Source organism: Anas platyrhynchos, chromosome 10 (assembly GCF_047663525.1).
Source record: "Anas platyrhynchos isolate ZD024472 breed Pekin duck chromosome 10, IASCAAS_PekinDuck_T2T, whole genome shotgun sequence".
NCBI lineage: Eukaryota > Metazoa > Chordata > Aves > Anseriformes > Anatidae > Anas > Anas platyrhynchos.
Window position 1 is genome coordinate 23,523,811 of NC_092596.1, and position 24,097 is coordinate 23,547,907.

Genomic DNA, 24,097 nt, shown 5'->3' on the forward strand with positions numbered 1-24,097 from the left:
TGAAGAACTTCTGTTTTCCGTGTCTTGTTTTAAACCCGCTGCATGCAGATCCTTCTCCCCTACAGAAGGTTTCTATCAGTTCACAGCACTAGGGAGCAATATTCCCACAATAATCGTTAGTAATGATGCAATAAAGCCGTAGCAGCACAGAAGCTGGTGGAGCAGTGCCTGGAGCCTGCTGGGGGCTCGTGGCCCCGGCTGTCGGGGTGCTGGAACCACAGGAGGGAAGCGATGCTTGGGTGAGGATGATGTAGCTGGGAGCCTGGCATGTTTCTGTGCAAAAAAAAAACAGTGAGAAGGATGTTTTCGGTTTAGGATTTCCCAATGTACGTGCCAGCTCTGGCAGCTCATGTCCTCTGCTGCCCATGGTCCAGGCACCAGTGGTGGAACTGGGAAGAGCAACTGGAGCTGAGCCATCCCGCTCCGGGGTCTGGGTCAGAAATGCCTGTGAAGGGAAAGTGCGGTGGTGAGCTTCTTGCTTGAAACTGGACTTTTTTTTTTTTTTTTTTTTTTCTGTTGCATTTGTTGCAATTCGTGGAGCAATAGTGTCACCTAGTGCTTCGTCATCCCTGCGGCTGCTGCCTGGTGCCTCATGCGGGTTCTCTTTGGTTCTGACACGCAAGGCAGCTCCTCACCTGTCAGGCTGCCTCTGTTCCTGTTTTCCTCTGGTGTTAATCATCTTCAGTTCCCCCCTTCCCACCCATTCCCACATTTTATTGAATAATCCTGGGGTTTTCCCTCTCCACCTCCATCCTGTTTTTCCTGGGACATTGCCTGCAGAAAGAGGAATAACTGCCTTTAACATGGGGATGGGAGCATTTTGCATCTATGCAGTGTGGAGCCAGACGGTGCCAAATCCCCATGGCACGGGCACTGCAACCTTGGCATTCGGCAGTAAATTGCCCTTGCCTACCTCTTAGCAAAGGGAACGGTCCAGCCTTTCCCTGGTGCACTGACCTTTCCGTGGCTGGTCTGGCAAACAGCAGTAATCCCTGAGCTAACACAGGGCTCAGCAGGTACATCAGGCACCTGTGCTGGTACACGTCACGCTGCACCATTTCTGTTTGCTCCAAGATGGAAAAAGAACTGGAGCATCGGACAGACTCCCTGCCAGCTGCCTTGTCGTTTCTGGTTGTGACTTGCTGGGGACACGTTGCCAGCCCTGAGCACTCAGAAACCTTGGCTCAAGCCTTGCAAATCCCAGCTGCCCTAATACTGTTTTGGCTCGCTTTTTGTTTGCTGTTCTGTGCCTGTGCCTGTAGGGTGCAAGCAGGTAACATCTTTGGGCTCCGCTCTGCAACAGCTGCAGCTTGGGATATGTTTTTTTATTATTTTTATTATATTTTTTTTACTTAAAGCAAACTGAGACTCTCATTCTGAACAGTCTCCTTCAGGAGTCTGGGTCTAAAAGTTGTGGGAAACTGAAGCATCAGCCTCAGAAAGTGTGTGTGCATTTAAATTACACACGGGGCTCAGAGAGTGCAGTCACTACATTCTGTACACTAAAGTCTGAAGAGATTAAAAGTGTATTAATGGTTAAAAAATAATAATTAGGTGCCCTGAGCCACTTTTCTTACTGCTGGGTGCCTGTAAGTGTGTGGAGCATCTCCGTGCTTCCTCACCGTGCACAAATGGTGCTTCAAGTCAGACAGTGCTCACTCCCCTCCCAACAGCCCTTGGTTACCCATTTGTGGAGAAGAAAAAAGAAGCAAAAATATATATATAGGATATATTTTTAAAAAGGCAGCTCTCAGCTGAAGCCTGTTCTGTGTAATAGTATATATAACCTGCAGGTGTGAGCATACACAAGGGCTGAGGCTGGGAGGAAGGAGGCACTGACACCTTATTCCCCTTTCAGTTTCAGCACACAAAACGTAAGTACAAGAATATGATGGTGATGGTGTAGTCCCTTTTGAAAAAATAGGGGACTTCGGTCCTTTTCGCAGTGGGGTGGATGGGTGCTTCCCTCTCCCAGTAAATAATGTGAGAAAAACCTGTGCTAACGCAGTGCTCGCAGCAGGCACCAGACCCACTGGGATCACCGCTGCCTCCTGGGAGGACACAAACGTCTCCCTTCCACCAGGAACTTCTTAAAGTGGAACAAAAAGGTCAAATACAAGAAAGAACAGTCTGTGTGATGTGTTGGGTAAGGCAGTAATCTTTTTTTTGGTGCAACATAGCAGATAACATGCAATATTTTCATGGGAAGACATGGCAGGTGAGAAATCTGGGTCTAGCAGATGCCCAGGGAGGGCACTGTGCATCCCTGACAGACTAAAACCTCTCCCTTTTACCTCCTGGAGCACGGTTTTTGGGATGAATTTCTGTTGGAGCAAAGAGCACCATATGGGTGCTGTTTTGTCTTCGAAGGGGCCTAAAGCATGTTTTTATTTGTGCTCACTTTCAGAGAGGGTCCAAAGCAGCCACCTGCTGCCAGAAGCTAACCACAGACTAGATTTCTGTTTGCAAAAACAACGTGATCTTTCTGTTTCCAAGAAAACACGACAAATCTCAGTTTCCAGTAAATCCTGGCCTTGATGGCTCCGCGCTGCTCCTTGTCTCCACTACCTCTGAGCTGCTGTGAGAGCTGCGGGGTGCCACCTGTGACATAAGTCCATGAAGATGGATTCATATTTCTAATACTCGGTGGCACTTCTATCTTGTTTACAGGCCTTCTGAGGTCTTTTATTCCTCTCATTCCATAAGTATATTTCCTTATCTAACCCTACAGCAAGTTGGCATTTGGATGTTTTAACTCCATCCCATTTTTGCTTGCTATAGGGCCAAATTCCAGTGCCACACACTGGGATATCCAGAAACTCCACACAGGATGCAACCACCCTTACTCTGTCTTCATGGAGTGCCTTCAAAGAAAACGCTCACAGGATGCGAGAGGCAAGTAAGCCCTCAGTTTAACAAGCAATAAGCTCCAAGCCCTTGCAATAAGGAGATGTTTCCTGCTCTGTGGGACACACTTGTGCCTGGGGGCTGCACAGTGAGGGGCTGCAGGCACAGGTCCACGTGCTAATGCTTGTGCTGGATCCCAATGTAAGGTTTTCCCTGGATCCACTGCAGCCTGACATTAGCAGAGGGACTTCTTCCATGTGGCTGGAGGGAGAACACTGGGCTCTTTATCCTCCGCTCGTGGCAAAGGAGGGTATGATCTGATTGCTAGGAAAAAAACGAGCAGGAAAAATGAAGGAAAGTACATCAGGCTTTAAAATGCCGTCAGAGTAAGCGATTTTGCTAGGAGTGCACTTGGAATAAAGTGATCACACCGTTTTCTTAGACATTTCTTAAAAACGGTGCAGAAAGCAAACCTAGGGGATGGGCAGCTCGGTGTGCCGCGCCCTGGCACACGGACCAGAAACTTTGGGAACTGAGCTTCAGTTCTCTGAAACCATTAATTTCGGCCCTGCGAGTGGCCACATGCACAAACAAATATTCCGAGTATTTGCAAACATTACTGGAGGGGGAAATGTGCCTGTTTCTTTCCTGTCAATGCAGCTTCTTACGCTTCAGAGGAAGCAAGGCTGCTCTTGGAGCAGAGCGAGGACCCGGTGTTAGTTTAATAAATATATTCCAGATGGATATTCACCAGATTTGGGGGGGAGGGGGAGGGAAGGAGGTAGCAAAAATACCCTCTTTTGATCATTAATGAAAACTCGCCTTCCAGGAATGCTGTTGCATGTCCCTGCGAGGGATGCTGAAGACTAAACAGAGCTTGTTTTCGGTTTAGCCCGCTGGAATCTCTTTCATTTGTGCAGAGCACATCTCTGTGATGCTCCGCATGGGTTTTTGGCCTAAACACCTTTAACCTCAAGACGGCTCCACACAGCCGTCCAGATAAAGCCTTGTGAGATCAAGAGCAAAGGGCACCGAGTTTCGGGATGGCTTTTGGTGCAAGGCAGCATATTTTGTCTAGCAGCACTGTGTGTGCCGCAAGCAGCTCGTTCTGCTTGCACTAACCAGCAGTTAGTGCAAAATGTGAGCACAGGACCTGGGTCTGCTTGCCTGGCTCTGCCTGCACGGGGAGGAAGACCCCGCAGATCCACTTGGCATCTCCTGGCCAGGGACAAATCCTGCTGCCATGCATGGAAATGCGCTGAAAGCCATCTTACGCTCTTGTCCTTTGGTTCAGGATGGGGAGGACAGGTGGTACGGCATGCAGACGTGCTTGGGTTTCAGCAGATCAAGCCAGATGTGGCAGCAGCCCCTTGGAAATGCCAGAAAGTGGCTCCTCGGTCAGCAGGGGTCTCCTACGGGGGTGGGCTGGGCCTGGCACCATGCCTGGAAAGGGACCAGGATCAAATCTTGCTCCCTGCTCTCGTATTGAAGTCTCAACCAGTTTAATAGCATGCCTCATGCACGAATTGCACATATCCCAGGAGTCAACCTGGTTCTATTTCCTTTCTGAGTAACTCTGAAATGAGACAGCCCCCGTTTTCTGACCTTTTCTCTCTCCACGTTACTCACAACAGGAAGCCTCTGGAATGGTGAGCATGTACTGCTTACGTGAGTGAGGGCTGAGAAATGTTACCATCATTCTTCAAGAAAAATGGAAATTGAACGCTCCCCGTAATTGGCCTTGAGCCTCTGCCTGCTGTCAGCAGCACCTCCTCCCACCACCTCCATGTCCTTCACCACCCCGACTTACTATGTCAGGGGTTCCCAGGCCTCCTGAGCAGGTTGACGTTCCTCCTCTCCCTTTGCTGGGTGCTCAGGTGGGACAGGCATCCCTGCAGCTCCTGGCTGTGTCAGCAGCATCCTTGCCTGTGCGGGACAGCTCGTGGTCCCCAGCTGCCAGGGCCGAGGAGAGCCACAAGCCTCTGAGCATCCCAGACGGGCTGGCAGGGCAGAGCTGGTGCTGACAGGAGGACAGTGGGTCCCTTTTTAGAGCTGGCCCCAACCTGCCATGAAGAAGTGCTGCAATCCATGCATGGAGTCTGCCTGCACTCACCTGTGCTGTGCAGGATTCGAGGGGGCAGCAGCCCTGCGCTGAATTCAGGTGGTTTTCTGCTTCGGGTGCAGCATGATGACTCCTCTCAGGGTTAATCATATCCTGTGGTAGGAAAAACAGACCTCAGGGACGTGAACTAATAAAGCAGAGGCACTGCAGGATGGCTGCCAAGGCCCTGGGGGACTTCTGCACGTCCTGACGTCCTGGGGACTTTCATCTCCTAGCCTACCCGGAACCTCTTCAGGTCTGAATTGCACTGCTAATACCAAGCTGATCTAGCTGAGCTAGGGTTTGATGTCATTGCAATTAAAGCTAAAATGAAACTCTATGAGCTGGGGGTTTTCCAAGGTCCAGCAAATGCCCCAGGGTTTTTGGGGCATCTCTGTCCGTGGCAGAGGAGATTGTAGTGGGTCAGCGTTGGGCAGGGGAAGGAGCAGCAACAGAAATTGGCAGTGATGGCTCAGCGATTGCACCCTTCCAAATCAAATTTCTAAGTACAGTAACTCTCCTGTGGTGGGAAGTCCTTCTGATGAAATAACTCCTGCTCCTTGCACACTTTCAGTGTTACACTGAGCTGACATGAATGTAAAGGCGCTGACCTCACCGCCTTCTGCAGCTCCCAGCAAGAGGTGCCTGGTCTTGTGGCCCCTGCCACAGCAGCCGGACCTGCAGCATGTTATGTATTTTGGTTTTCTGCTGTGTATTGTTACTGGATGTTCCTCTAAAACAACGAGCTGCGCTGTAGAGACACATGCCGGTAACACTTCATGCTCGTGCAGGGCACATTTTGTTGGTGAAGTGACTCTTACAGAGAGTTTTGAGAGTTAACGTCATTGCAAGGGGAAAATCATAGAAATATAAGATATTAGGCATCAAGGCTGGGACAAGTTTCTCTATAATAGTGCTCCTGCACCAAAGCAGATGTCAAGGAGCAAAACGTCGTAGCTGTGGCCACACCATGTGCAAGGAGCCGCCTGGGTCTGGTGCACGTATCTCTCTTGCTTTGTCTAACTGCAGTACTCCTTGGGCTGCAAGCAGGAGAAGCTGCTCAGCCCCTCCTCCACATCACTCACCCCCCCCCCCAAAAAAAAAAAAAAAAAACAAGAACTGTGATAATAAAATGTTAAAGTTGAGAGTTAATCAAGCACTTGGCCCAGAGAAGCCCAACGGCTGAAGTTTCAATCCCAAATTTAATTTGATCATGCAAGAGGCATGGAAATGCTTCATCCCCTGGTTTCCCTGGATAGCTGAGATCTGTGCAGGTTACCTGGGCTCTAATCCCAATTGCAAAGCTCGTGTCAATACAAACCTTCTGGGCCACAGCCCCTGGGGTTGCTGGGAGAGGGAGGAGATTTGGGGCCGTTTGAGAAAATTGTAAATTGGAGGATTTGCTTGTTTCTTTTTAGTTTATGTTAAACTTTGGGAGCTCTTCTTTATTTCTGCATGTAAACTCTGCAGAACAGCGCTGCCTTTACAGTCCCGGCTTGCATAAACACAGCTTAGGTTCTGCCTGGATGAAGGGATCTATATTTAAATAATCGTGGCTTTTATGATTGTTTTTGCTGCAGAACTCTCTCTATAAATACCAGCCTGCTTATCCGAGGAGGGTGCTGAAAAGGCAGCTACACGGCACGTGAGCAGCGGGCAGCAATGCCGAAAAGCTCCTTTCTCCTCCCAAAGACACACAAGGTTGGCACACATTGTCACAGCAGTCACAGCAGAGGCGCTGGCTCCTGCTCGCAGACCCCGTGCAGAACAAGAGGCCTGTATTTGTCCTAAATGTGTGCTCCATGCTTTTGTTTTTAGCCAGGTGGCCGGAACAGGTGCTGAGGACATGTTCAGGCTGGGGTAGGATTCGGGATTCTGATACAGGCGGCCTTCCTTGGGTGCCTGCCATACCAGGTTAGCCACAGGTACACATATTTCATTTTTGGAGGCTTCCTCTCAGCTCCATTTGAAATTATTAGGATAAACGCAAGCAAAGATTGAACCCTGTTAGCACGCATCCAGAGGAGGGTGATCCAAGGGCTGGAGCAGCTCTGCTATGAGGAAATGCTGGGAGAGCTGGGGATGTTCAGCCTGGGGAAGAGAAGGCTCTGGGGAGACCTCACTGCGGCCTCTCAACGTTTAAAAGGGGCTTATAAGAAAGATGGAGGGAAACTTTTGACAAGGACATGTAGTGATAGGACAGGAGGCAATGGTTTTAAACTAAAAGAGGGTTTAGATTGGATATAAGGAGGAAATTCTTCATTCTGAGGGTGGTGAGGCACTGGACTGGGCTGTCCAGAGGAGCCATGGGTGCTGTGTCCCTGGTAGCACCCAAAGCCAAGGATGGGATTTGGGCAGCCTGGGCTGGCAGGAGGTGCTGTGCTGGCAGGGGGTGGCTCTGGGTGGGCTCTGAGCCCCCTTCCAGCCCAAACCATTCTGTGACCCTACACAAGAAGGCCACTGGGCACTTGCAGCTGGTGCTGTGGTGGCTCAGGCAGCGCCATGACGCTGCCCTGGGCCCTGGCTGCGCTGCTCACCCGTGGGCCCGCGCCTCTGCCACAGCGGGTCTGGCACAGCTCCTGGCAGCTTATCAGCCCCTCTCTTACCACGCTAACAGAAAACCGTCCTCTGCTGCCACTGGGGCTTATCTCGCCCCCAATATCGCAAGAAAAGGGTAACCTCTAACGGGCCCAGGCCGGTCACTTCCCTGTCACAGGGAGCGACCGCTGTTCCCAGTGTGCGAAAGAGGACATGAGGCGGTGACACACCAGGGCACCAGGCTGCTCCCAGCCCTGTCCATCCTCAATGACACCCTCACACTGCTCCTTAATAATCCCTTTATTTTGCCAAAGCATTGTTCAGGTGGCTCGTTTCAGGCAGGACACAAAGGTTGAAAGGTTTCTCCTGAATCCATGGGAGTGGACCTGGGGGCCGAGCACACGGAGCACCACCACGACTCCGTGCATGGCCACAGCTTCAAGCTTTGCCTTCTCTCTTCTGCTTTTCCCATAGATGATGGGAAAAAAACTCTCGGCTGGCGTCTCAGTGACAAACCCACACTGGGCAGCAGGAGATAACCTCAGTTCTCAGCTGCTCGGGGCCTTGCTCACAGCCTGCAGAGCCACGTGGGCAGCCCTTGCCAGAGCACCAAATGTACAGGGAACTAAGCAAAGCCAGCACTTCACGTTTCTGCAGAGAAGCTTTCAAAAGGGATATAACAGCCCGCACCTCCAGCAGCTTCCATTACAAGGCACTCACAATAGCTGCAACGAGAAAGGCAGCTCAGATTTTTTCATAGCAAGAGAAGATGGGAAAGGTGGGAACAAGCCAATTTTTTTTTCTTCTTTCTCATGCACAAAAGGGTCCTTATTCATTTTAATAGCAGGTTCTCTCACACAGCAATCAGCTCTGCCAGCCAGACAAGGGGAGAAGGGCTCCTTCTGCAGCCACCTCCTGCAGATGACTGCCACATAGACCTTCCCTGAGGATGGGAAAGCAGATCCATGACAATCTCAAAATGGAGAGCATTAGCCCTGAACAAATAAGTAGATTGTAATAATGGATACAATATGGAGGGTTCCTCGAGGAGCCAATATTTGTATTCTTCACAGCTGCATCTTTTTCTGTTTTTTCTTTTTTTTTTTTTTCCTTTTTAGCCTGAAGTGCTCCCAAATGCTTCGTGCCATGTGGCTGCTTCTTATTTGCATCAAAGACCTGATTCATTGCTGCTCTGCACTTTGATAGATTACGTCTGCTCCTGCAAAGCAGATATACAATGCTTGTCGGAGAGCATGGCGAGCCTCTCCTGCAATGGCACACAGCACAAGCCGACACGCTGGGGACAGTGCTCCAGCTCCGAGGTGTCAGCTGAGTGCTGAGGCTGGACGTGGAGCCCCCAGCACCGAGCTGGGGCCCCCAGGCCTCGATCAAGCGAAAGAACAAAAAAAGGGAATGGAAACAATAATGAGGAATGGGGTTATTGTAGGAGAGAGCAAGTAAAAGAGGTTGCTTGGGGACAGTGAGGAAAATGCCAGATAGGAAAGCAATAGTGCTCTGAAGAAAGACAATGGAGAAAGGAGAACTAGAGTGAAACAATTGAAAGCCCATGTTAAAACGGAGCAGAAGGAGCTCTGATCACAGGCAAGCTGTTTTCACAAAGGTGCTGCAGCTTTGTTCGTTTCCAGCTTCGTGCACATTTACGGCATGCAAATAAAACTCTTTTCCCCTGCACACATAATTAAGCTGAAACTTTTGGTGTTAACGTTATGCCACAAGGGAGACAGGCTTTTGCTCCCTAAAAGTGAAGGGAGGGGGTAATAGAAATGGGAGGCAGCCAGAAAATTAAGGGAACCTGAGCCACCTGATGGAACATAGGAAACCTGCACCAAATACGCGGCAGGAAACAAGAAAACAAAGCAAGCAAAGCAAGAGCATCACGTTACACTTGACAGTAAAATATTGTCGGATTGCATCAGTTCTTTCTTCCTGGTGTTTCACCTGCAGCTTGTCTAGCTATGACATTTAGCATGAGTTTAAAAAGAGGCTGATATTTCAACAACGAAACCCTCAGCCTTTTGTCTGATGGAAAAAATCGATTCCAAATGTTGAGTTTTCAATACAGACTATAATTTTGTTACATTCAGATTTATTCTGCTTGCTTGCTTTCCTTTTTGTCTTTTTCCTCGTCTCTGTTCTTCCGAAATTGGCTCTGATGCAATCTTCTTGCTCTCCAAAGCCCCTTTTGCAGCTGTGGTTCATGCAGCAGGAAATGAGCCTCTGCCCTGCCCGGTCCAGGGAGCAAACCTGCCCTTCCAAAATCACACAAAACAGGACAAAAATGCGGGACCCTTGCTGTATTCAGCATCTTGCAAATTTTATCTTTATGTAAAGCAGCAGTAAAGCGTGTTCCTGAGTTGTCTTAAAACATTTTCCAGTCTAGTTTATAAAAATTGGTGCTGAACTCATTTTGGCTTGCTCCTTTTCTCGCTAGCGCATGGACAAGCATCCTCCAGCTCTAACATGTTTAAATTATGGGTGTTTTGAGCATTTCTGAGGATCCAGCTACTCGGATTTCTTAGAAATATGACCACATTCATGTCGGGCCAGGCAAGCAGACCTGATTTAGCTTCACTGGCGCTGCTACCAGGTCAGCTGCAGAACTGCCTGCGTATTTACCCCGGGAGCAATGACTCCGGTCCAGCTCCTCGGGCTTGACTCTTCCCACCCCTGCAGCACCCGGTGCGTCTCCTGTGTGCCCGGTGCCACCGGGCTGCAGGGCTGGCACCGGCTCCCTCCCACGTGGAGAAGCTGGGTTTACTCAGCTGGGTGCTTTTGTGCTGAAGCAAAAGGTAAAAGTGCCACGTTACGTTCACTTACCCCTGTATTTGCTTGGGCCTGCCTGTTGCCAATGCTTTGTTGCAGCACGGCGCTCTTCACTGGTGTTTTTTTTTTCTTTGGTTTGGCTCTTGGCTTGGGGGAAGAGTTATAAAATTAGGGGTAAACACAGCTAGTGTTTGGAATTAGACTGAATCGGGATATTTGATTCCTATCTGGGCCCTGGCTGAACAACCAGGGGAGGAACTAAGCAGAGAGAGCCTGCAGAAGGTGGGGAAGGTGCGGGTGAGGCCGGGCAGGTGTCCCACGTCCAGCTCCTCGCCTAGCGGTGCTGTGCAGCAGCAGCATCCCCAACCTGGGGACAAAGAAACAAGCAAGAGCTGCCTGGCTTCCCATGAGGACAACACCTGTGGCAGGGCAGTGCTTGGGGCTGGCACCCCAAAGCTCGAGGTACCCTCAGCCAGGCTGCTCCGAGGCTCTGCAGGGCCAGCAGGGCCGGCTGCTCCGAGCCCGCTCACAACTGGTGTTTTTCCCTGGGTCCTCCTGGCTCCCTGAAGCAAATAGCAGGAGCGAATGTGTTAATTACAGGGGCCGAGTTCAGTGAGGAGTCAGAGCTGCTGCTAAATATACGCAGCCAGCCATTCGGCTGAACACGGCCGGGCAGCCAGACGCGCCCGACTTTCACAAACAAACACCGTGCTGCACCTTCAGCCTCCGGGGACTCGGTCGGCTTTGAAGAGGCCCTTTCAGCTGCTTTCCCCCTTCATTTCAAAAGCTGCCGGGGCACAATTAGTTGGCCACAGCTGACCAGCAGCCTGTGTCGAGCTTCAGAGGAGTCGTGCTGCCTTTCTGCACTCCCGGGCATCGCTGGCATTATTCACAGCCGTCCCCGCTCCCCAGGTCCCAGCAGCTAGTGAGGATGGTGAGGGTGAGCGTGGCTTCTCCTCCTCGCACGTGGAGAGGTCAGCAGCAGGGCTGCAGCGAGGAGCCAGGGTTTAACTCACTTCTCCTAGCAGGCCCTGCTGGGTTTCCAAGGAACTCGGTCAAATCTGAAGACTGGGACGAATGAAGATGCAGGGTGTAGCCTGGGGCCAGGACACACAGTGTTTACACACAGTCTGCTCCATATAATAAGTGAGAGAAAGAATCATAAAACAGATGTTCTGTGCAAAGTGCAAATTACCCAGGCGCTGAACTTCATTCCTTTCCACTTAAAACACCCATAAATGCATGGTATGTTTATTGTGGGTTGCAACGGGGTTTGCTTTTTGTTTTGCACCTTTATCTTTGACTTTGTAACAATAGCAATGTTGATATAAAAATAATATTCTAGGACTTCATGTGTGAGTTTTCTGGAGAACTTCTTTGCAAGATGTTTCTGGTCTGCAGCGGTGGGGAAGGCACCATTGGGGAGTTTCTATGTTCTGCTTGGAGAAAGAAGCACAAACAGCAAAACACAGAGTCCATCTGCATCACCTGCCAGATTTTTCTGCCAATTCAGCCTGGCCAGTCTGTACTGATAACAAGAACTGTCTTCTTTTTCACATGCGTCCTTTTCTTTCTATAAGGAGACCACTGGTTCCAGCTCTACCACATCACAGCGCCCGCTGAAATAGCAAGAAATACAGCAAACGGAATTGGACTGGAAAAAAAAAATCCAAGCTTAATTTCTTCACTTAAAATTGCATTATTTGGTAATGATAGAGTGTACACATCTACAGAGCATGGAATGAAGTGCTAGAATAATTCAGAGCCTCTGATGGTATCTCCTATTTGCTTAGATAGCGTCGGTTAATGTTAAATCACCTCTGCTGGTGATGACTTGCTTCTGGGGTTCTATGGCAAAGAAATGGCAAATTCTCTGGACGAGAGATGCCTGCACCTGTGCATGTAGAACAGGAGGCATGTTTCATATACCTGTAAGGGAAACTCCTGCTCCCAGTGCCCTACAGGCTTTTCCCATTGTGCTTTTTTTCCCAAATATACAGCACGGAGTGCTGTTTTGCTCTTGATGGACCAGATCCTCAGCTGGAGAAAACACTCCTAATTGCATTGGGGTGGATGGAGCCGTGCCAACACACACTGGCTGAAAACCTGCTCCATTATACACTGTTTACTTTTGAGGATCTAAGCACACACGCTTCCAACAAAGTTCTGTTTGATAAAAGTTTGTTTGCCAGGTTGCCTTGCCTCGGTCCCTCCTGAAAGTGTACACAACAGTATTTTGTATATAATAAGAGAAAATGAAGTGAATGTGTTCCAAGACCTTGTTTGCAGGTCCTAACGAACTCAAGAGATGGGCGGCTTTGCTAGACACTAGCTAAAATAACCACAATCATAATTATTATTACCATGCAAGTATGGAAAAAAAGAAGTTTTTATTACGGGCTGGAACTAGAAACCCAGAGCAGCTGCTAATCATCATGATAAGTGAGTTGTTGGCTTGGAGTTGGTGTTTTTTGTGTGTGTGTGTGTCCGGGTATTTACTGTACCCGACTGCAAGCAGAGTTTTTTGTTACCCAGGCCTCTTGGTAACCTCTCCACAGCCCCCCCAAGTCCCCCCGATGTGCAGTACAGAATACCCTGTAATTGTAATTTTCCTCTTACCTCACTTTTCTCCCCTTTCTTGTTGAAGGCTTCCCTTTTCCATTTCTTTACTTTCTTCCTCCACTTTTTTTTTGTTTCTTTCTTTCTTTCTTAACTCACCTACAGCAGCTGAATTAGCAAAGAAAAAATAGATTACAGTTCCAAATTTTCTAATGGAAGAATGGGCATGTTTTTGGCACTGCTTCTTGCCATTGTTTTGTTAAGACCGACTCTCCTTAACTCTCCTTTTCCATCCCAGAGACTGCCCTTCCTTTATAAGCCCAGATTTCTTCCCATTTGTGCTCTCTTCCCTCCCTCCTGACTCATTTCCACTTCCCATTCTGGCTGTTTCTTTTCTCTTTCCTTTTCCTTCCTCCAAATGTTTTCAGATCTTATATTCTGCTATTTTTAATTCCTTCTTCCCAGGCCCGGATCCACCCCAGACCCAGCAGCGTTAGCGTCTGTGCCTCTCTGCCTTCTTCTCTAGACGGAAAGGACTGCCTGGGCAATCATTTCCTCAAATTTCAGCTTTTTCTAATCCCCTAGTGACTCGAGATGAGCAGTGGTTGCCTTTGTGTGTGAAAGGTGGCGTCACCACTGTCCTTGTACAGTCCTTATGGCTCTCCAGGAATTTCCAGGAAAATATAGCTCAATCTCCCTCCCCTTGACTCGATCCATTCTGTCCTGTAATTTTTGACCCGTCTAACCATGGCCTTCTTTCCAGGCAGTTTGGTCACTCTGCTACCCATGCCAAATATTTCTTCTCTACAGCTTTGCCATCTGGAACAGCCTGCATGCCTTCAGCCTCGCCGACTGGCCATATAGTTTCTAGTTTCAGCTGAAAAGAATTTTCCTTTACTGTCATCCCATAGCAATCTGAATGTCGGATGTAGGCAGCAAACATTCAGTCATTTATTTTCTGCGGTGTGGGAATAGTTCTCGTACTTGAAGCAATTTCAGTTTTAAAGGAGCCCTGGAGCTTGTGGAATGTGGGCAGTTTTTAGATCTTTCATCCTAAGTCTCACTAGCAACTGGCTACGGTTTCTGTATGCTTTTCCACCAGACATCCTATTTGCTGGAATTGCCAGTGAATACCTTGCTATTACAAAAAATATATTTAGAAGGGAAAATTAAGGGGGAAAAATGATTTTAATGAAAGGCAGGCAGGAAAGGAAAAGGATTTTTCTGAGTGCTAAAATACTGCATTATTACCTACAAAGGAATTCTTGTAATAACCAAAGCTGGGAGGTCCAATAGCCTTCAGTGCAAAGAATGCTCAGCATTCACCCCCAAAGACCTTCTTTATTCTGGATATCAGACACAGTGTGCTCGTGATGGGGAATCAGACCTCCGTATATCACACAACACCAGTAGTCGTAACTTCTAAGGTTTAGCTGGCAACGAATAAATACTGAGCCTGCAAATTCAAAATAGCCCTTGAATTACTGCCTCGAATTCAAGCTTCCAAATCACATCCTGATGGGTCTTTTTCAGAGATCTCCCCAAAGTACAAATATTTCACTTCAGAACTGAAATCCCCGGGGCGCTAGCTACGCTTCGCTGCAGATTAGCTAGAGCCTGTGGAGTTATAAGATTCCTGAGATGGAGTGCTGAAGATTCCAGGAATTCTCTCAAAGGTGAAATGATTAACCAACCTTTCTTTTGTTCCCAGAGCACAACAATGCAGAAAGCAGGTCTGCATTCACTGACTCCTGTGCTAGACTTATCTTCTACCATATCTGGAGTGTTCACAAGCCTTAAATCTGGGCTGGAATTAAAGAATCTCTTTTCAGAATTATTAGCGAAATCAGAAGCTGAATATTAGTGATGAAAGTAAGACATGAGTTAGAGCAGCAGCTTATTTTTCTGCTGAATCTTTTTCTGGAGATTTCAATCTATTTTATGGGCATAAAGAATTATTAATGTATCTTTGACGATAATAATAATTGCGATGTGCTGATCCACACTACTCCACAGGGCAAAAGCCCTGCTCCTTTTCTGTACCAGAATCAGGCCAGTGGTCACATGTGAGCATTAAAACTTTTGGAGGCAGTAGAAAGAAGAAAATTCAGGGCATAGACCGTGACAGAGCTTTTGCCAATGATCTCGTCAGGAGGAAAAGGCTGCCCCTCTTCTCCACCTGGAACTGGCCATCGACCCAGCTACCAAATGTTGCTTTTCAGATCAAAAAGGTGCAATGAGCTACTCAGATAAAGAAGCTCTTGTACATCTTCTGAGCTTAAATAAACAGGGGTGGGAGCACAGACTGCAATGAAAAGGTAACAGGCTCCTTGCAAGAGCCATCATTTAATGTGCCCGTGGTGTTAACTCCACACCTTATCTACACTTTCGGTGCTGCACACTGACAGCATTGGCCCCTCTTCTTCCCCAAACAAATATAAAGGAGCTTTGTTCAAAATCTTTAGTGGAGTTTTACCAAAGATCAAATGCAACAAAAGAGAAGGAAAGGGCTAACACTGCAGCAAGGGCCCAGCACAGGACACAACCTGAGGATGATTTGACCTGTTCTTTGCTTGCTTTGTTTGCAGAGAACATACTCGCTATTTTAAGTAGAATTAATTGTGAAGTTATGCTGATTGTTTTGTGGCATTTATTTACCAATGTAAGTTATTAGTTATCTAGAAATTGAGCAGAAGCCGCCACCTCTGGCCTTCCTTAACACTGCTTGCTTATTTACAAGATGGATGGGAGTTTATTTTGGTCCTGTTCAGCACGGGCCGTCCAGTATGTCACATTAACCACTTCCACCAGTCTCGAGAGAGAAATTCTCTGGCATAAAGGAACAATTTCTTCTATTCATTACAAAACTTCCTATACTCATTAAAAACGTATCTGAGATCCACCCAGGGGTAAGTACGTGGCAGCTCATTTTGAAAGGCCAGTTTTTTTGTCTGTTATACAATTTGCATCCCGGCCTTGAGCCTAACTTTTCTTCAACGCTGGCGTGACTGGCGGTTTAGTTGGGGCTCCTGTACGAATACAACCAACAAATTTATTTTGCACCTGCACAGAAACCGGGTCCAGACTGCACACAAGCGTTCCCTGACCTGCGGTTCAGCTGTAAAATGCCAACGGGGATTTAAAAGCTGCATGGTGCTGCTCGTCTACATGAGGGTGTGAGGTGTGAAGCCCCATCCGTACCCCAACCCCATCCCCATCCCCATCCCATCCCTAACTCCATCCCCATCACAACCCCAACCCCATCCCAGTCCCAAACGTGATCCCAGTCCCAAACATGATCCCTACCCCATCCCCATCCCATCCCTAACTCCATCCCCATCCCAACCCTAACCCCAACCCCATCCCAGTCCCAAACACGATCCTAATCCCAAACGTGATCCCAGTCCCAAACACAATCCCAGTCCCATCCCAGTCCCCAATCCCATCCCTAGCCCATCCCAACCCCAACCCCATCCCAGTCCCCAACCCCATCCCAGTCCCGAACACGATCCCTACCCCATCCCCATCCCATCCCAGTCCCCAACCCCATCCCTATCCCATCTCCATCCCCAACCCTATCCCACCCCCATCCCTATCCCATCCCCATCCCCATCCCCACCCAGTCTCCCGGGCCCCCCCCCACTCCCCTCTCGGCCCCCCCCCCCCCAGCCCCCAGGCCACCTGCGCTCAACCTCCACCCTCCCGCTCCACTTTGTGCGGCAGCGAGCGGCCGCGTCCCAGCCTTGTTTGGCGGCCCGTGGGTTGCCGCGCCCGCCCGCCCCGCTCCCGCCGCCGCTGCCGCTCCCGCCCCTGCCCAGTCCGGCCGGCCGGCGGCGCAGGCGCAGTGGCCGCATTCCATCATGGCGGAGCGCTCCGTTGGCGGGCGGCAGCGCCGCGCCTGAGGCGGGGGCAGCGGCGCCGCGCACGGTCAGTGCCGCCCCGGGGCTTCCGCGGCTCCGAGCCGGTTCTTTGGGACGGGATGAGACGGGACGGGACGGGGCAGGACGGGATGTAACGGGACGGGAGGGTGCAGAGCAGAGCAGAGCGGTGGCGGTGGCTCCCCGCCCGGGGTGGTGGCGGTGCGGGGGCAGCGTGAGGCAGGGGCCGGGCTGCGGGGGGCTGCGGGCGCTGCTCGCGGTGCCCCCGGCTGTGGTGGGCTCCCGGTAGGCTCCAGGTGGGCTCCCGGCTCCCCTTTCTCTCCCTTCCCTCCTCCCTCAGCGCCCGCAGCCCCCCGTGCACCCCGCTCGCTGCCGGGGGGCTGAGGGGGCCGCGAGCCGCCCCCGTTCCCGTTCCCTTTTCCCCCCCCAATTCCCCATTCCCAGCCCCGCCGGCCCCCCCCTCAACCCCCCCCCCGCCGCCGTTCTCCCCGCTGCCTGCGAATGCCACGTCGCCTTCTGCCTCAGCTGCCTGTTCCCCTTCAGCGAGCCGGCTCCAGACGCCTCCCCCCCTGCTCCTGCCGGGCTGGGGCTGGGATGCTGGCACGGCTTTTGGGGGGTCCCGCAGCCCCCCGACCCTCCCTGGGGCACGGCGGAGCTGAGGGGACCCCGCTGAGGCCGCTCTCTGCTCACCCCGTTTGGTGCCTGCTGTGCTGCGGCCCTCCACGGCCGCCTTCCTGCTGAGGACTGGGGGAAGCTGTAGGGTTTCGCAGCCCCCCAGCCCCTGCAGCCCCTCTGCTGTTGTCCACGCGCTGCAAAAACCCCGTTTGCCGAGCCCCGACGCCTCGCTGGCAGGTGGATCTGCGTCCTTCCCCAGCTATTCCCTCGCTTTTGCGCCTGGGGTTTGAACCTTGCTGCTCAGCCCTCGCGTTGGAGCGATGGGGGCTTTTCCGTAGGTGCTTCTGCAGCCCCAGCTACCGTAAGTTGCAGTTTCTGTTGATTCCTGGAATAATTTATCTCTCATCTGTCCCGTGGCGGTGAGGTCTTTAGTGTTGTCTGTCATCCCGTGCTTCACCTGGTGCCGAATTGTGAGCACGGACACGGTGCCTGCTGGCGTGCCGATGGCCACGCGCCTGTCGCCTGCGATTCCTGCTGCATCTTTGATGTATTTATCGCTACAAAACCTGGTCCGATAGGGAAAGACTATCTCGGTCACAGATGGAAAGACTGAGGCACAGGAATATTTATGGCCCAAGGTCACACAGGAAGTATGTGGTGAGGCAGGGAATTGAATCTAGATTTCCTGAGACTCAGATTGGTATTTTAACCAAGGAAGCATCCTCTCTGTGCTTTAAGCCAGTAAATTGTCCTTAGAGTTAATACCCAGCATGGAAGGGAGTACTCTGTGTCTTGCACGGTATCTTTGTGAGCAAAAAGCAAAATCCAGGTGGCTTCCCACACTTGCATTCCATTTTCCTGTTTTATGTAACTTGTATGTGAAAAAGGCTAAGGCGGTAGAATAGGAGAGATGTTGACCTCTCAGGACTGTGTGTAATCGTGCATGCTGAAAACCAGCCAGCTATTACGCCGTCCTCTCCTTTAGGTCTTGGTACCTCACCGTGTTCCAAATCCCTGAAAGTCTTGGAATGCTGTTGTTGTCTGGGAATAATTTATTGTTAGCTAGAATCAAATCTCAGTCCGTACAGCTGAGTTGAAAGCAATCTGCCGTTGGTTGGATCAGAGCTTGTGATTTTTAACGCAGCAGTCCCTGAATAAACAGAGCTTGTGTTGACTGTCTTAGACGTCTCCTGGAGCAAGCTATTACAAGTCGTTCGTTCACTTGTAGGCTCGGTGCTGCTGAAAAACTTGGCCTTAACTGTAATTATTCCATTTCGTTGTCAGAGTGCTGCTTAATTTCAGCTTCTCAGGTTCCATATCTGCACAGATACATCCTGGGAGCTGTTTTCATTCCCATTATGTAAGGATCGCTTACTTTTGTTTGTAAAGTTCCCTAGTTGATTTCACTGGAGTGTTGTAGTTGCCAACAGTTTTGAAGAATCGAATGCTAGAATGGTTTAAAACCGTAATTCCTGGCGTGCTCACCTTCAGAGAGAATAGAGATAACTTTGCCTACACAAATCTGTTTCCTGCCACAGCCCTTGATCACAAACTGCATCTTTCTTTGATGTTGTACAGAAACCAAATTTGCAACAAAGCTGAATATAAATGCTCTATATAACACTTTTAACGGTCTTTTGTTTGGGTGTTTTTCGGAGGCTAGTATTTGCATCATGTTGACAGTGTGGGCTGTCACACCCATACCAGCGCTCTTTCATCTTTTAGATTTATTTTTAGAAAAGGTCTGGTGGGTCCTTAAAAAACAGGATTTGGTGTTTGCTGTGCAGACAGTACAAATTCTAGTGCTGTGCTCGAGAGAGTGCCTGCCCTTGGCACCCCCCAGAGTCTGGTACGCTGGGGCTGCGTGGGTATTTGCAGACCCATTTGTACACCCGCTATTAAAAATGTTTTGGAATCCCTTTGGATGAACTTCATGCAAATTTAAATACGCGTTCAAGGTTGGAAGACTGAAGCCAGTGCTTTTATTTGATGACCTGCCATTTCGCCAGCTTTGAAGACTTTTCGTCAAACCGTAGAAGTACGCTTGTGGCTTTTAAGAAAATATACAGCTGGGAAGGCATTCCTGCGATATTTCACGACTTTGATGCGGAGTGCTGTCAGAATGCCTTCCCTAGTTATATATTGTCTTCTTTGCCTGTCATCATTTTATACGGACGGAGAAGAATTTTAAATTTACCTCTGAAAGCAGATGAGAAAACCCCACCGTTAGCCGTACTGCAACGGTCAGGAGGCTGGAGGTAAAAAATAGTATTTCTCACTTCTAACTTTGGTACGTCTCAAAATGATCCAGCCCGAACTATTGGTATTCAAAATTGTGGTTGCTCGCTGCTCCAGTTTCAAGGCTGGTGAATATCAGAGAAGTAACCTTTTCATTTTTTCACCTGTTTTTAGCAAGTTGTCATGAAGCTTACCAAGGTCAAGATGGTTAGTTTTCAGCTGTTATCTTTGCTGCAAGCCAGACCTTAACTGAAAAGTTTTGGATTCCTGAGTGAGGAGCACACACTGAACCCTTTATTGCATTCTTGAAGAGCTTATTGTAAAAGCAGCGATAATTTATTCTTTCAGTGGTGCTAACACAATCCTTTCTGTGTATTGACCAGCAAAGACAGACCACTGGCTCAGCGCCCTTAGCCCGTTTCAATCTTAATGTAAATCTGCTATTGTTCCGAGTATCTTGATTGATGTGCAAAAATGCCTCCGTTTGCGCAGGATTCACTTTCCAGCACCGGGGCCTGATGCTTTCTATCTTTTTGTCCATGTCTCGTTAAAAGTAGTTCAGGAGGACACGCTGAGGCTGCGACTTGGGCAACATCTGTGGCTTCGCGACGGTATCACCTTTCTGGAGGGAGCAACAATGGATCTGCTGTGTTTGCAGGAGGGAGCTGCGGGAGCCGTGGCTGGCTTGGTGCAAAGTTAGCCAGCGTAGTCTAAACTACCTCAGCAAGCTCCAGGGGCGCTGATTTCTTACCGTGGTCAAGTAAAGCTGCAGGATGTACAGGCCTGTGCCATAGCTTTAGAAAAAAACATACCGTAAATCAACAAATATTTGTCAGACTTGTTAAGTTTGGAGACCCAAAGCGGTGCAATTCGTGTTCCTCAGTGTGCAAACGGTTTAGGAACTGGAGTTTGGTACTCAACCCGGCACCACAAGAGAGGTGATGATTTTTACACCATTAAATGTAAAATCCTGAATGGCTTTGACTGCTGAAGCCATCTGTTACCTGCTCGTGGTGGCACATCTGTAGTGGAACAGATCCTAGAATAAAGCCGTGCTGCCCTGTAACAGTAAACTCTGGCCATGTTTTCTGGATTGTACAATTAATCTGTTTTCAGTGTACCCTAGCAGAGGGTAAATATGCTCCTGGTAATTTCAATTTGGACACCTTTGCATACTGTTTGGAAATTGATTCCCCACACACACACATTATTGTCATGTAGAGGAACAGAGCACTGAGCAGACAGCTCGGTAAATACACTCACTGGCCACAGGATGCGCTTCATGAGGGAACCATCATCATCACGTTCAAGTTCCTTCTCACGGATTAGATCATAGCGTAAGCAGTGGAGTGTCTTTGGCCAATATGGCATTAAATGTATGTGCAATATGTTTACACAGTTGTCAGATTTTGCATTCTGTACACAGAAAGGCTGTGAAAGGTCTTTTGAGTCATTCACAGCAGAGTCTTCCTTGAGTTTTATTTGCAGAATATAGTGGAGTTGATCACTGGCTGTTCTCTGATAGCTTCTGCTCTTTTGTTCAATCTTAAGTTGTTTTCTGCATAGTTTTCTTTTCTCTCCCTAAGACTTTGTGCTTGCCAGTCACTAAAAAGAGAATTACTATTACATTTTTTCTTGTCTACAGAAAGAAGACTGAAGGACAGTACAGCACCTTGCTCATACTACAGCAGGCACTGACCGTGTACCATTCATCAGCAGGAGCAATTTCAAGTCAGGAGAGTGACAACGGTAATTAGACATCATTTATTATTCTCCCAGATTTTATGAGGCTTTTTTTTTTTCTGTAAGTCATTTTAAGGTGAAGCAATGTACAAGTATTGGATGGACTTTTAGGCCTAGAGGCTTAGAACTCTTTTTTTTTTTTTTCCTTCTTTGGTCCCCTCTCTTTTTTTTTCTTTTTTAATTACTGGGTAACATTATCAAAGAAAAAATGAGTTAGGGAAGGAAGAGCTGATAGAGTTCTTGAGGTAAGAAGAGACTTGTTATTTCCACATAAGCATTATTGATTTTATAATGTAGCAACCTTATCTTTATTTTGGCATTAATCTCACACTCCTTCCCCCAGATGGAATTTTTGTCTTAATGAGACTTGCATAATTGGCTTTTGTATAAAGAAAGTAAATTCTGTTTTTAGCAAAAGGCATTTCCTGTATAGAAAACAGTTCAAATGAATGGTTGCTTACTGATAAGTGACCAACTGGATGGCATTACTTAGATACATTGAGTTTAGTGGGAGCTCGTGAAGTTGAGCTCTTTGCTCATGGAATAGATCAAGTCATGGAATTGATGTCTGTTAAAAAAAAAAAAACTGCCATCAGTATGATGTGCATGTTTTTTTCTTGAGACCAAGAACTCTACAACTTGCTTATTTTTTGAATGAAGGTTCCTGTGAATTATATTGTGTCATACAAAACAGTAAGGCCCCTACTAAACCATACCAATTGCTGTCTTTACTTTTGGCTTTTTTTTTTTTTTTTTTTTTTTTAAAGAAAAGTTTTAGAAACTGTTGGCTAAACAATATATTTTACATGGAAAGAGAGTAAGCAGCTCCAGTACAAAATACTTATGGGTTGAAAAAATTCACCTTTTTAATGTAAAGATGCAAAGTAGTTTTTTAATTTTGTGAAGAATTTAAGTATGTCCTGAAGGCCATAATCCTAAAGGCCACGATCACGTTTTTCTAAAAGGAACTTCTGCTTATAATCCATGAAGTGCCTGTTGGAAGGGTGAAGGTCTGATCTTTAAGTCATGGATATGAATTCACATATCACTAGCTATTTGCGAATTAGAAGAGAGTATTTGTTAATACTTGTCAGCATGTCTGTCCATCCATACTGCACAACCATCATGTAGTCATTAATTAGCCCTATCCTTCGAAAAGCTTTTGATTGGGTTTGTGATGTTGGCTGCCATATAGCTTACAACAGGGTGAAATTGCATTTTTGTGTTGCATGAAATCAATGTAGAATAGAACGTGATAGCAAATGCATCATTAAATACAAAACACATCTTTGGCGAAAAGTTACGTGCCTTGTGAGCAAATGGAATTTTTTCACAAGATGTGATAAAATAACATGGTCACTTTTTTTTAATATTACCTTATAATCTTCTGGAGTTGAATGCATATTTTGGGAGAAAACAGTCTAACCAACGAAATACATGCTTCATCTCAATTTATAAGCGTTTTTCTCAACTGTTTAAAATCTTCTGGTAAATATCTTCAACACTGATACAGCTTTAATGGGGATCAGTTGCTCTCAGTTCTGCTTTGTGGGGTCTTAGTCTTCCAGATGAGGGGCGGTGTCCTGTGCCCTTAATATACAACTTCATTTAGGATGATCATACTACAGTTAGCTGCAGGAATAAAGGCAGCCTTTTAATACTTGCATGGATTTGCAAATATTTATATAAAAAAATCATATTTGATTGCACCTCCAAACTTACTGCAGTTCAACTGATTTACCAATAAATCCAGGTACAGAAGCAGATGATTTTAGTGTATTACCATGCAAGAGGTGAACTGTTAGATCACTTTATGCATGCTCCTGGCCTGTCATGAATGCTGGGTGAAATGTTGCTTAAGACTGGTGTGTGATCTCATACTCGCGTTTTGCCTTGCATTTTCTCTGAGCTTAAAAAAATGCACATATTCTGTTACCATGAGACTGCTCAGATCTGGTAATTTAAGTAATTTATTGGTGTGTTTTTAGCCCTTGGTTTAAGTATAATCTGTTTTAACTAGGCTAATTTGATCTGCTGGGCAGCTAAAGCATTACATCCTGAACCTCTTCTCATGTTGTGCAAGTAGGTCTTCAGTTTGTGTATCAAAATAAGTTTTCCTTGCTTGAAGGTTGCATAATCTTAAAGCTGTAACAATGCTTTGTTTTCACTGCATCATTGTTCTTGAAGATGTATTTTGTAAGAGCTCTTACACGTAAAAAACTTGTTTGTAAGTTTGTTTGTATCAATCCATCGATAAGTTGCATCAGGAACATTTCTGATTCCCAGAAGCAGATTGAAGCAGAGCTAGTGGAAAACTACCCCGTGCTGTCCTTAGTGCCTACGGAAACCTGCTTGTGTTAGTCTCAAGAAGTCCTGATTTCAGTTCTCTTGCATTAGACAGCAGCTGACCGATCCGAGCAGTCTCATGGTAGAGAGCCTTTCCTGGAAATGGGGTTGTTGCTGTTGTTTTTAATAATCTGAATGATTGCTTCCTCTCAGTCGAGTTAAAAAAAGTTCAAGGTTTGGATTGTGTTTGTATCGCGCCGGCCATAACAACTCTGTGTGTCTGCCATCCCATAGTGCTCTGTAGGTTCGTTCAGGAGGGGCATTGCATGGATCAGGCACTGGAAGGGCCTGAGCTTTGGTGCTGTAACCGCAGGAGGTTTCGTTGGCTCGGGACGCTGACTTCCCTGGCTGCATGCAGCACGGCGTGGCGTGTTTGATGTCTGGGAATCTGTTGTATGGGACCAAGTAGGTCAGCCGTGCTCAGGGTGCGCTTTGCTAGCTGGTCCTC

At 47.9% G+C, this 24,097-nt stretch overlaps 1 protein-coding gene and 2 long non-coding RNA genes across 11 annotated transcripts in view; 2 read left to right on the forward strand and 1 right to left on the reverse strand.

Annotated features, from left to right (window-relative positions):
• Positions 1-22: 22 nt before the first annotated feature.
• Positions 23-17,537, reverse strand: LOC119717862 (uncharacterized). Of its 4 annotated transcripts, none has more exons than XR_011811689.1 (6): positions 17,398-17,537; positions 12,890-12,997; positions 10,325-11,924; positions 4,961-5,062; positions 4,658-4,867; positions 23-273 (listed from the first exon to the last, which is right to left on the reverse strand). It is a non-coding gene; the product is annotated as an uncharacterized lncRNA (long non-coding RNA). The 4 variants fall into 4 exon arrangements; XR_011811690.1 differs by having other exon boundaries at positions 142-445; XR_011811691.1 differs by lacking the exon at positions 4,658-4,867 and having other exon boundaries at positions 25-273.
• LOC140003302 (uncharacterized) lies at positions 459-7,629 on the forward strand. Of its 3 annotated transcripts, none has more exons than XR_011811694.1 (4): positions 459-1,874; positions 2,009-2,146; positions 2,782-2,899; positions 4,486-7,629. It is a non-coding gene; the product is annotated as an uncharacterized lncRNA (long non-coding RNA). The 3 variants fall into 3 exon arrangements; XR_011811693.1 differs by having other exon boundaries at positions 462-1,874; positions 2,018-2,146; XR_011811692.1 differs by having other exon boundaries at positions 460-2,146.
• The window catches only part of LOC119717858 (fibronectin type-III domain-containing protein 3a), a 45,552-nt gene continuing 38,072 nt past the window's right edge, over positions 16,618-24,097 (forward strand). For 2 of the 4 annotated variants that reach the window (XM_038184268.2, XM_038184269.2), the window contains exons 1-2: positions 16,618-16,756; positions 21,206-21,309. The gene's annotated coding sequence lies outside the window, so the exon portion shown is untranslated. Of the gene's footprint in view, positions 16,757-17,542; positions 17,684-21,205; positions 21,310-24,097 lie in introns of those variants that run through there. The other 2 variants (XM_038184270.2, XM_038184271.2) reach the window with 1 other exon arrangement.